Genomic DNA, 13,349 nt, shown 5'->3' with positions numbered 1-13,349 from the left:
ATTATTTGAGAACAAGATTAAAAATTCAGTGATTTTCAAATAATCACAAAGATAACTTCCCCACACTTAAGATAGACATTGTCCTCAATGTACAAAGATAGTTATTAACCAAATAAGCATAATATTAGAAGAGAGGGAGAGAAGCAAAACTGCCCTGAATATTTGGATGAGGTCCTTGGAGTAGCGAGAGCAAGAATTGTAGAGAAAGCCGAATAAAAGGCATGATTCTAAGGTACTAATAAAACTAAACACTATTGTGAAAGAGAATTAAGGGATAATTCGATAATAATCATAAAGATAAGCAGAGTTTAAAATATAAAACATAAGTCTTTGAAACTAAGTAAGACACAATAGAATTTAAATAAAAATAAAAATAATAGTAAAATAAAGGGATTCAAAAGTCCTCATCATTAGAGTCGTGAGCCAGTGGCACTGGAGAAGAGATATGGAGGTGGTGGAAAATCTGTTGGAGAGTGGCATTGATGCTATCGAATCGCTCGAAACACTACTGCTCAAAGCAAGTGAATCGCTAGGATAAGTCTGTCAAAGTAGCAGCAGGAGGGCGATGACGCGGTGGTGGTGGTGAGGGTGGGTTTTCGTGAGGGAGAGAGACATAGTCAGTAATATCCTCTGGCTCATCCTAGTCAGTAGACTGGACGAGTCGGTACTGAGGTGGGTTGAATCCACGGCGTCGCTCTATCATCTGCATGTGGATCATACTAGAAATTCCTTGTGGAGACATCTAGCCAACTAATGTGAGTGTCGATGACATCTCTGGAGTGTCAAAAAAGCCGAAGTGTCGAGCGAGGCAAGTCACATAAGGGCCAAAGCAGATGGGGCCCCTTTTATGGTGATCCGTCTGGTGGCGAAAGGCGAGGGGGATAAAGTATGCCAAGTCAAATACATGGCCAGTCGCAATGCTCAATAGGAAGTACGCGTCGGTAGTGCTAACTACTCCAGTGCTCTCTCTCCTACCATTCAAAGTATGAGCGAAGATGGAATGGATATAGCATAGTGCTAGAGGAAGAGAAGTCGCCTTCGAGCAACTCGCGTCATAGGGAACCGTGCTCACCATAAGGTCGGTCCAACAGCAGGATAGTGAATAGTGTATGTGTCGGTGAAGCTGTAGAAAATTCTTAGAAGTCAGGAACTCCTCCGTGTAGGGGCCCAAAGCATCTCCAAACTCGGGTACACCCATATGCCTAACAAGTCCACCAAGTCTAAAGACGATAGTACTAGCCTCGTCATGTGTGTTCATCACGTGCTGTAGGTGGAAAGTAGTGCAGAACTCCAATGTCACCTCCGAATAGGTGGGTTCGATGATCACAAAGAACTGATCCCATGGCGTAGTATCGAGATAGAAGCGAACAGGTTGAATAAGTTGGACCCACTCCAAAGCGGCCCAGTCAACACAGTGGCCCACTTCCAATGGTCGTACACGCAGTAGCTGAAACAGGTCATCCTGTGGTTGGAGGAGAATCGAAGCAGCGGGTGACGAGCTTCGGTCGAGGCACTTGATGAGGTTGTGCCAGGACCCTTCCGCTTTTTTGAAACAAGAACAGTAATTTTCTTGCCTCGTGTGTTTGTCATAGTGTCCTTGTAGAAGAAACAGAAAGTAAATCAATTTTATGAATCGACATGATAGGCAAGGTCATAATAAACAACCCAGTTTAGCCTAATACTTTAGACAAACTCATATGAAAAATAAGAATTAAAATGCCAGCTATCAATAGAACCTAGCAAATGTAACTAAAACTAATAATGATCCTAAATAAAAATGAAGAGACAAAATGGTAAAATAGCATAAGAATAGCAGTAAAAATAGAAATAAGAATGTAATATGGAGCCCAAAGTAAGTATGAGAAAAATGGCCATCCAACTTGATTTTAACAAATAGAGAAGAAAAGTATCAAATGTGAGTAGAAAGACTAAAATGGAAGATGAAATAGGAAAAACTAAAAACAGCAGAAAGTGTAAACTGAAAATAGAAAGAATACATAAAAATAAAATAAAAACTAATCAAAGAAATAAATAATAATGAAACAAAATAAAAAAGGATATAAAGGACAAGAATGGACCGACAGTCGGTGATGGTTTAGTGGACAGCAGTGAGCGGTGCTGGTGAGGGCAAGATCGGGCTAATGGTGTTCATACACGGGCGTGTGGAGCGAGCCGTGCGGTGCGCTGGTGGAAGGGGAAAAAAGAAAGAGAAAGAAAGGGAAGAAAGGAGGGAGAGAAAGAAAGGGAAAGGGGGAGGGAGAGGGATAGGAGGAGGGGGTTGCTGCTGCTGTGTCAGCATGGAGAGGGTGCTCGGGGGTAGGGGAAAGTTAGGAGGCTGCGACGGCTAAGGGGGGAAGGTTGGGGAAGAAAACAAGGGAAAAAACTTAAGGTCTGGGGTGGGGTTTTAAAAAGGGGCATGGCCATGTCAGGCCTGTATTGGGCAACACAGCCGTGTCACACGCCCGTGTGGCTCGTTTTGAGCTCGTGTTAATTGTGAAAATTTTATGACTATTCGTCACACGGCCTATGGACACACCCGTGTGTCCCAGTAGTGTGGTTAACACGATCGTATCGAACGATTGTGTGCAATGTTGTTAACTTCTACCACTCCTGTGTGGTGTCTCACACGCCCGTGTGTCCGAACACATGGCCATGTGCCTTGCCCGTGTGGCTCTCTGACTTATTTAAATTTGAAAATTTAGCTCCAGTTTGCACATGGCCGTGTGGATCGGGTTAATGATCGTGTGGCTAGATATTTGGCGATTTTGTACCCCTGTTTCCACACAGCCAAGGACACGCCCGTGTGTCTAGGCCATGTGGGCCACTGTACCTGCACAAAAACATTAAAAATAGCAACAATAAACTAATTAGTGGTGTTAGTGCTCGGGTTACCTCTCGAGAAGCGCTTATTTAGAGTCTAAGCTCGACTTACCTCTCCGTTGCATGGTCATGGTGTTTCGATGAGTTTACACTCCTCATTCCTGCTATCAATCTTATCAAAATAAGATTTTAGATGAGTACTATTTTCCTTAAAAGTGTCGAATTTGGAATGAGTTACCTCGACTGTACCGTATGGAAAAATGTTAAGTACCGTAAAAGGGATTGCTCCATTAGGTTCAGAAGTGGCAATACGAGGGTCTGCTGCATCTAATAGTACTTTGTCTCCAACCTTAAGTTGATTTGATAAAACATTGAGTCCGTCATGGCATGGTTTTGGTTTATCGTGTGTTCTCAGTTTCTGTGTTCGCCATTCATCTAGTTCCTTGATTTGTAGCCTTTGCTCTTCATAGATGGATCCTTTCTTGTTACTTGAACATGGCTCATTTATGCTCTTCGAACGTGTTTCCTGCAAAGAAGGTTGCACCACATGATCAGTATTAGTAGCATGATTTATACAACCATCCTCAATATTCGATGTGTTACTCGAATTACGAGCTTGAAGAGTGGTTGTTTCATTACCCACACGAAGTGTGAGTTCTTCTGTACCAACATCAATAATAGTTCTAACAGTTGCTAAAACTGGCCTTCCTAAAATTAAGGGCACGTCACTATCCTCTTCCATGTCTAGAACAACAAAATCAATTGGGAATATAAATTTATCAATTTTCACAAGCACGTCTTCAATAATAACCCTAAAAAATCTGATTTTTTTATCCGTCAGTTGAATGTTCATCCTAGTTTGTTTGGGTTTCCCAAGACCTAGTTGTTTAAACATTTTATAGGGCATGACATTAATACTTGCCCCTAAATCAGCCAAAGCATTGTTAACATTTAAACTACTAATTAAACAAGGAATCGTAAAACTCCCTGGATCTTTCAACTTGTTGGGTAGCTTATTCTGTAGAATGGCTGAGCAAACTACGTTGAACTCCACATGCGATGCCTCATCCAACTTTCACTTATTTGCTAAAATCTCTTTTAAAAATTTAACTGTGTTCGGCATCTGCGAAAAAGCTTCAATAAATGGTAAGTGAATATGTAATTTCTTTAATAATTTAAGAAATTTACCAAATTGTTCATCCGTGTGGTCTTTCCTTGTCGCACTGGGGTATGGTACACGAGGTTTATATTCTTTACTTACCGGTTTTTGCTCACTGTGGTCCACCTCATCCTTACCTTTACTTACCACAATTCCCTGCCTCAGTTCTAGTTCAGGTCCAACTAATACTTCTTCATCTCGAATAGTAATTGCATTAAGTTGTTCCCTTAGGTTAGTTTCAGTATTACTCGGTAAGCTACCTTGTGGTCATTCAGAAATCAACTTAGCAAGATGTCCTATTTGAGTTTCGAGTCCTTAAATAAATGCTTGTTGATTTTTAAGAGCTATCTCTGTATTCTGAAAACGAGTTTCTGACACCAAGATGAATTTTGTTAGCATCTCCTCAAGGTTTGGCTTCTTTTCCTGCTGGTAAGGTGGTTGTTGAAAACCTAGGGGATGTTGTGGCCTTTGATTTCCTTGACCACCCCACGAGAAATTGGGATGGTTCCTTCAACCTGCATTATAAGTGTTACTGTATGGGTTATTTTGAGGTCTAGAATTATTATTACCCATATATTGAACTTGTTCCTCCTCGGTGCTAGGGTTGAAGGTTGGATAAACTATGTGTACTCCTCCTCCACTTGAATCACACCTCATCACTGAATGTACCTGAGTAGAACCATACAAACCGTTAGTCTTTTTATTTAAAAGTTCTACCTGGTTAGATAGCATAGTAACTGTGTCGAGGTTGAAAACGCCGGCAGCTTTCGTTGGGTTCGTTCTCATGACTTGCCACTGATAGTTATTCAGTGACATCTCTTCAATAAATTCATAAGCCTCTTCAGGTGTTTTTTTTGTTTAAAGCTCCACCGGCGGCTGCGTCGATAAGTTGCCTTGCTGAAGGGTTTACGCCATTGTAAAACGTCTGAACCTGCAACCATAAAGGCAACCCATGGCGAGGGCACCTTCTTAATAAGTGCTTATATCTCCCATGCATCTTAAAGAGTTTCTAAATCCATCTACACAAAAGAAGAGATATCATTCCTTAGTTTAGCCATTTTAGGCGGCGAAAAATATTTTAGTAAAAAATTTTCGGTCATTTGTTCCCAAGTAGTGATTGACCCTCGTGGTAACGAGTTTAACCACTGTTTAGCTTTGTTCCTCAATGAGAATGGGAACAATCAAAGGCGAATGGCATCGTCAGAAACGTCATTGATCTTAAAAGTGTCGCAGAGTTCCAGAAAATTCGTCAAATGAGTGTTTGGATCCTCGTCCTACAAACTATCAAACTGAACAAACTGTTGTATCATTTGAATCGTGTTAGGTTTCAGTTCAAAATTATTTGCAGCAATAACAGGTCTAACTATACTCGATTCAGCGCCTATTAAAGTAGGTTTAGTATAATCATACATAGTACGAGGAGCAGGATTCTGATTTACTGGGTCTGCAATAGCCACATGAGGTAACTGATTATTTTGATTATCAGCCATCTCCTTGGTTGTGGTTTGAATATCGTCCTCTTGCCCTTCCTCTATGTATTGTAGGCTTTGCCTTTTCTCTCTTCGGTTTCTGCGAGTTGTGCTTTTGATCTCACTATAAAAAAGTAGATGTCCTGACGGGTTTCTTCTAGTCATAAACTATAAAAACCTGCCAGAAGTAAAAGAAAGAAAATTTAGTAATTTAAACAAAACAAAATTGCAATAAAAATAGAAAATGGCTAAAGTAATAAAAATTAAGTGTTCCTAATATTTTAATCCCCGAAAACGGAGCCAAAAACTTGATGATCGTGTAACTAACTAAAATTTTGACTTAAGACAAGCGCACCTATCGAACAGTAGTATAGTTATGGTGAGACCGGAAATATCGTATCCACGAGGGCTAAAAGTACTAGTAATTACTATCCTTTTATTATCTAGCCTAAGAATTAAAGTGTGTTTTTAAACTAAAACTATTTATCTAATTAACTAAGATTACGAAAAAGATGAAGTTTAGAAAATACTTTTGGAAAAACCGATGGAGAAGACAATACCCAAGGAAGAATCCACCTAGACTTCACTTATTATTTCTGAATTAGACAATTTATTCACTTAACTTAATCTGTAGAAATCCCTAATTTATGTTAATATCTCTCTCGAGACTAAGAACAACTGACTTTAGGTTGATTAATTGAAATCTCTTTCTAATTAAAACTCCTATTGTCGCATTAACTCGAACTATGAATTCCCTTATTAGATTTGACTCTAATCTGGCAGATTTATGTCATCCTATCTCTAGGAGTGCATTCAACTCTGTTTAATTATGGATGATCTACTCTTAAACAGGGACTTTTGCTCCACTGATTAAGCACATCAAAACCTGAATTAATACCCTGAATATTAAAATAAGAATTTAGAACTCACAATTAAGAATAAGAATAAGTCTTTATCATATAATTCAAATAGTAATAAGATTCGTCATAGGGTTCATCTCCCTTAGGTATTTAGCGAGTTTAGTTCATAATAATAATGGAAAACAATAAAACATAAAGAAACCCAAAGAACTTCTAGGAAATTAGATGGAAATCTTCAGTCTTGATGTAGATCCTGACTCCAAGGTGATTCTAATAGCTATTCTTGAGTATTTCCTGCCTCCAACTCTGTGTGTCCCCTCTAATACTCTTCTAGGGTGTTTATATAGGCTTTAGAATGCTTCAAAACCCTCAAAAGTGCCCTTTTCCGAATAGAACTAGGTTTGCGCTCGGCAGAGACACGACCGTATGCCATGCCCGTGTGAAGTTGCTCAGGCTATGTGCAATATTGAGTTGGTTCTTAGTCGACACGGCCATGACACACGAGCGTGTGGTCTACCCGTCTGTCATACACGGGCGTGTGGATCACCCGTGTGGAAGTGCCTAGGCCGTGTGAAACACTGATTTAGGCCCAATTTGTCCGTTTTTGGCCCGTTTCTTGCTCTCTTTGCTATCTTAAGCTCTCCTGAGTATAAAACATGAAATTAAAGGATTAGGAGCATCGACTTCACTAAAACCAAGGAAAAATCATTCATAAATATGCCAAGCATGGGGTAAAAATATGTATATATTACAGTTTATCAATAATAATAACAAACAAAAGAAAACCAAACGTGGCAACAGGCTCGGAAAAGAAAGAAAAAAATTAAAATTAAAATTAATTCATTATTTAATAAGTTTAAATGTTAAAAGGAATTCAAACCTATTCCGACCCTTGACTAACCAAATTTTTAGGAGTTTAACTCCCACTCCAGCACCACCAACCTGAACAGCTGACCAAGGACTAATAAAAGAAAAATAATTGAACTCCTCAAACCATGACTTTAATCCAAGACCTTAAAGACCCGATTAAGACACTTAACCACAGAGTTCAACAAATCAAAAGTTTAAGATTTTGGGGTGTTAAATGCTAGTTCTTGAACGAGCAATTTATTACAGTCACTTGTTGATATTGGTCATATTAATAATTAAGAAGACACAATGGTGACAATAAGATAAAACAGGATTGTATTGAGTGAGCGGATTTAACTCAAAGAAATCAAGAATATCATATGAGGGTATCACACACATTACGAGGTCATTAGACAAAATAGTTAGATGAATTGCTTTCGTTAAGAGTATATAATAAGGAGTTTCCAATCATGATGCTTCTTGTGGTCTGACTCCATGATTAAATAAATTGCGAACTATCGAAACGATGCTTCTGGACATAATTGCAATTACAAGAGTCTAATTTTATATGTCTGATTGATCCCTCCACTAGCCCAACAAGAACTCGATCGGACTGCATTTGAATCAAAAGGAAATTCTACAACTTTGGAAATAATTTAATTGAGTCTTTCTTTAATATGAAATTAAATTAGATAGTCGTGAGAAACTTTCAACTAGAGAATTTGATTAAAGAAATTTCTTGAAAATTTAATTTAGAAAATTTAAGTGATTTTTGGGAAAAATTAAATTTGATTAAGTAAAATTAAATTAATCAAATTAATTAAAATTATGGATGAATTCCAAAACTATATATGTACTATGGTTTAATGTGCAATTGTATACATGAAATTTTGATTTGATCCAATTCTTATAAATTATTAACACAATTATTAATATAACATCATTTTATGTTTATATATTACATACATAAATAATTATATTTATCCAATATAAAAATAAATTGATGTTTTATTTCTTTAAATGTGTATGAATAAATCAAAATTAAAGTTTCAAGTATAGATTTGAATCACAATTAGAATTTCATGTTTATAATTGCACCAAATTAAAATTCATGTATACAATTGCACATTAAATCAAAGTTCATGTATACAATTGCACATTAAATTAAAGTTCATATATAATTTTGAAATTTATCCTTAAAATTAATATGATATTTTTTAAAATTAATTTTCAAGTCGGACAATTTGCCCAATGGATATGATATTTTTAAAATTAATTTTCAAGTCGGACAATTGGCCCAATGGATAATTAAACTTAAAAATTGGACTTGATATTGTAAATTGAGCCTGGGAGCCCAAAACTGAGACCAAGACCCAAATACTAATCAAACCAGGCCTGGTAAGTGAAACCGGGCCGACGATCCAACTAATGGCAAGATCGGACCAACCAGGTCGCCACTGGCCTGGACCGAACTAGCAATAGCTGAACTGACTTGGAGTGCCATAAGGATGTCACACTTACGATGGCACCACTGGACACAACGGTTTCGGTGGTGGCGATGGAGACATTCTGGTGGCCAGTTGGTGGTCCTGCAACGGTTGAGCAGTGGAGGAATTATACTCCTACTGGGACTTTACCGGATAATTTGATTTCAAATTAATTATTCAAAAAAGAATATTATTTTAATAGATTTAATATTTAGTTTAATTTAATACTTATCTTAATAATATTTTATTAATTTAATATTAAAGTGATTACCTTAATATTAAATTTAATTTAATATTTATCTTATAGATAAATATTCTATTAATTTAATAAATTTAATATTAAATTTCATCTAATATTTATCTTGATAACTATTATATTAATTTAATATTAAAGTGATTACGTTTAATCACAGTTTAACTCTCTAAACTCTCCCTATATAAAGAGAGTCATGGGTCATTATTTTTCACACGCTAGAATTCAAGAGAAAATTGTAATGAGAAAATTCTCTGAAGAAATTATTTCAGAACATTTCTACAAATATTTTTCTTATTTACAACTTGACCCAAAAGTTTAGAAAAATTACGAAATTGCCTCAGTAGTAATTTTGTGGAATTTTTTTTTATTCGGAGCGAGCCCACACTCAGCAGATGTAAGCTTGAGGATAGCAGAGAAGACTACTCGATCAGAGCGTTCATCCTAGACAAATCGAAAAGGTATTCTAGCTTTGGAAAAAATTTTAAAACTCTAGTTTTTCACTTAAACTTATTTTTCAGAAAACCCAATTTTCCAACAATCTCGAAACCAAGTCCTTTCATCTTAAGGATACAAAATTAACATGGAGCTTACTATCATGGGAGTCGCGACACCTGGCCAAATTCGTGACACCGTCCCTCTAAGGTCGTGATACCTCTGAAAGTGTTAAAGTGAAGAAATTGAGGACAACTCTAGTGGTGTCGCGACACCGAGACCCCAAGATCCACAAGTTCGCTAATATCTAAGGTGTCGCAACACCGAAGCCTGACGAGTGAAAATAGTTGCAAGGGTAGTTTTTGTCCAAGACTATCTCCAATCAAAATAAAAATTCTAGGGGCATTCTTGTCAACTTTTTGGGATTGTAATCAGATGTTAAAAGCAACTTTTGAAAACTAAAAGAGCCAACTTTTCTTTACTTTTCTATCATCTTTTTTAGCTAAATAGTTAGCCTTCTCCACTATTATTAAAGTTTAGTTCTTAGCTTTTTCTAGTTTTAGTTATTAGTTAGTTAGTTTCTATTGTATCTTAATGTTATTTGCATTTTGGTACTCAAACTTCATCTTCTATTTTCATTTTCACCCAAAGCTTTTAATATAGTTCAGCTCTATTTTCTTTTCAAAGTGTAAAAATATAAACTTTGTTGGTATTTCTCACTTCCATTGTTGCTGCCATCATCTTCTTCAAGAAACTACTAAGAAATCTCTAAGCTTTCTTTAACCCTATTCTTATGCCTATTTGAATGTATGATTTGAATATGTGTTGGATTGTTTGTTTGAAAATGGTGTTAGGTAACTAAATCTTTTGTGGTTGGTTGATAGAAATGTTGCTTGGTTAGTTTTGGTACATGGATTAAATCGTAAAAACTAGACTAAATCGAATAAACTTCAAAACTTAGAATTATTTAGGTGGGTGAGACCGAGTATCAAGCACAATTTGGTTATCCCCAGTTAGTTTGGTGAGGTCAAGAGATAAACCAAACTAAATCGTCTAATTTGGTAAAATGGTGACCGAGAGGTAAATTTGAACCAATTCGAAGTTTAAACTTTTTAGATCCCTAATCCAAAAATTAATCAGCAACATGGAAGTCAACCAACCACTTTTGTGCATTGGATTGTTAATTGCTTAATTTAGATTATTTTACAATTTGGTCTTTCTTAGTGTTAGATGGTTGATTAGTGTAATTACCCTTGATTATGATCTTTTGTAATATAGTATTTAGCGAGTAGCTAGCTAGACTTCCTATTTGCATGCTTGTTTCACTTTGATCACTTTGTTCCCGAACTCTATTAGGTTTGATCCTTAGAATACTTAGGTGTTCCATTGTAACACTATAAATATTAGAACTCGCCTTGTCACACTTTTAGTAAAACCACATAGTTATATTTGTACGTAGGGGCATGATCAAATTCAAACGAGGATTTACAAGAAGTTATCTTTTAAATATATTATATCTAGATTTTTATTATAACTTTAATTCATGATTAATTTGTTTTATTTTTATCTTTCTGAGGATGGTGAAATATTTGATCTCAACATTGGTTTTGATTCTTGATATTGGATTTTATCGAGCAAATTTTAGATTGGCAAGGAACTTCAATGTGTTTTTAGTTGAAGTTTGATTATTTTTATTTTATTTTAAATCTAATCAATTATTAAGTTATATTATTAAATATTGATGGGATAATAAGGTTTATTAATTAGCTTTTGTAGTATATTATTTTCAAATGGTTTTCTAATGTCTTATAATATTTGAAAACAATAATGTCGTATAATATTATTAATATTCTTTTAATATTTTAAAAAGAATGGGTTTTGGTAGAATATATTAATACTATGTTGCTTTATATTTAAGTATTTATTCTTTTCTTATCAATTTTATATATATATATATATTGCTTGTCGACTCAAACATAAATTCTTGTAATATCGATTTTTCTAAATAAAGAATCTATTAAGATGTTTAGAAGTTCGTCTTACTAGATCTGTTGCATTTCCCAAATTGAATTCAAGCATAAAATAAATTAAGGATATAATTATGGATATGATAAGTGGCAAAATAATAACCCTCTAAAAATGAAAACATAGTAATAAATAAGAGAACAATGAAAGTTCTCAAGGTAACCCTTTCAATGGTAGATATAACTTATCTTATCAATGTAATATGAAAGATCATTGTTCACATACTTGTCGTGTGCCGAAATATTTTTTTCAAAATCTATTAATTTTCTTTAAGAAAATATGTCTCATTGACAATGTAACAATGAACATTATTTTTGCTGTAAAAAACCAAACGAATATTAATGCATTATTTGCTAGTACAAAATTAGTTGAAAGCTCTATAAGAGCTAATATATCAATATCTAAAGGAACAAAATTAGTACGGTTAAATTATACGTATGGTCAACCATAAGTTAACATTAGTATCGTTGAATCATGTGGATAGTAAACCAAAAGTTTACTAGTTCAAATATACTAATAGTTGGCATGATCAAGTAAACCATCCCAATAGATAATGATCAGAAAATATAAGAATTTACATGGATATTTATTAAAGAACCTAAAGATTCTTTATTTATCACGTATTGCTTCTTCTCAAAGAAGGTTATTAAACCTTACTAGCAAAAGTTGATTGAATCTCTTGCATTTCTAAAAGAAACATGAGGCCATTTATCCAACAAGTGGATATTTTGATATAATTTTGGTAAATGCATCTACAAGTTAATCATATGCAAGTTGTCAAGTCACAACCTGTAGTTTGCGAGATTACTTGTTTAATAATTTGTTTAAGAATAAAACTTTTCAAATTATGCAATCAAGACAATTCTTATTAATGTTGGTGAGTTTATTTCTCAAGCTTTCAATTATTATTGAATGCTTGATTATCAGTACGAGCAACTGTCGCAAAAGCCTGCTGTTTATACGTATAAAATAATTTAGCAGAATTTATAAAGTACATGCTTCTGATTAATAGCTAAACCATATCTTTTGAGAACAAAAGTTTTTGTATATGTACAAGGATATTATATTTTGCATGAATTGACACTTGTACGAATCATGTCAATAAGTTGTAATAAATACTCCCCATTACAATTGACTTTTAGTCAGGAGCTAAATTCAACCCATTTTAAAATTTTTGAATTTGTTATATTTGTTCAAGTTGATCCCCCATAATACACAAAATGAGTATTCAAATAAAGTTCAAAATATATATTAATTATGAGTCTCCTTGTATTATTAGATGTTTCAAATGAATTAGAGATTCAATTATGATATAATTTGTGATTACTATTTGATTTGATTGCCTTCCCAACATTCGGGGGAGTGAAATAATAGTTCGATAAATAAATTACTTGGAATGAATTATCATTATCTAGATCATCATAAAAAAATGATTTGAATCAGAAATCCAAAAAGATAATTCACTTTATTACAAGTTAACTATCAAATGCATTTACTAACTTGATGAGAATAACAAGTGTTATATACCAACTAATATTTTGATTTGAATTGAAGTCCCAATAGGATAATTGTTAGAATAAAATGAAAGTAAAGCATACCTGAAGCATGGTAGATAAATTGGTTCAAAAGATAAAAATTATCGTAAAAGAAAATGATAAATATAGATGGTCATATAGTGGAGGCAAGTCTTCCAAAAGAGACTCAAGACATAACTAATTATTAAAACTCCAGAAGATATTTAGGTACTTGAAATTGAATATAAAAGTCATGAAAATAAACAGATCTCAATAAGTGATGTCAATACGAGAAAATATGGAACTGTGAAAATAAAAAGTTGTTAACAATAGTTTTGCATGCAATATTATTATTAAAATAATGAAATAAAATAAAGATATTAAATAAAATTTTCAAGAAATATAAAAGACACAATTAAAGTAGAATTAAATTCGTGAAATTTCTGAACTAATAGTCCAAACATCTAAAGTATAAAGC

General features: G+C 34.4%; 1 non-coding gene across 1 annotated transcript; it reads left to right on the top strand.

Annotated features, from left to right (window-relative positions):
• The first annotated feature begins 4,926 nt into the window (after positions 1-4,926).
• On the top strand, positions 4,927-5,031 carry LOC128296100 (small nucleolar RNA R71). Its single transcript, XR_008286648.1, has one exon. It is a non-coding gene; the product is annotated as a small nucleolar RNA R71 (small nucleolar RNA).
• Positions 5,032-13,349: the final 8,318 nt, after the last annotated feature.

This window comes from Gossypium arboreum, chromosome 7 (genome assembly GCF_025698485.1).
Source record: "Gossypium arboreum isolate Shixiya-1 chromosome 7, ASM2569848v2, whole genome shotgun sequence".
Classification (NCBI taxonomy): Eukaryota; Viridiplantae; Streptophyta; class Magnoliopsida; order Malvales; family Malvaceae; genus Gossypium; species Gossypium arboreum.
The sequence above is the reverse complement of the archived record's forward strand: the minus strand, read 5'-3'. Positions and strand labels throughout refer to the sequence as shown.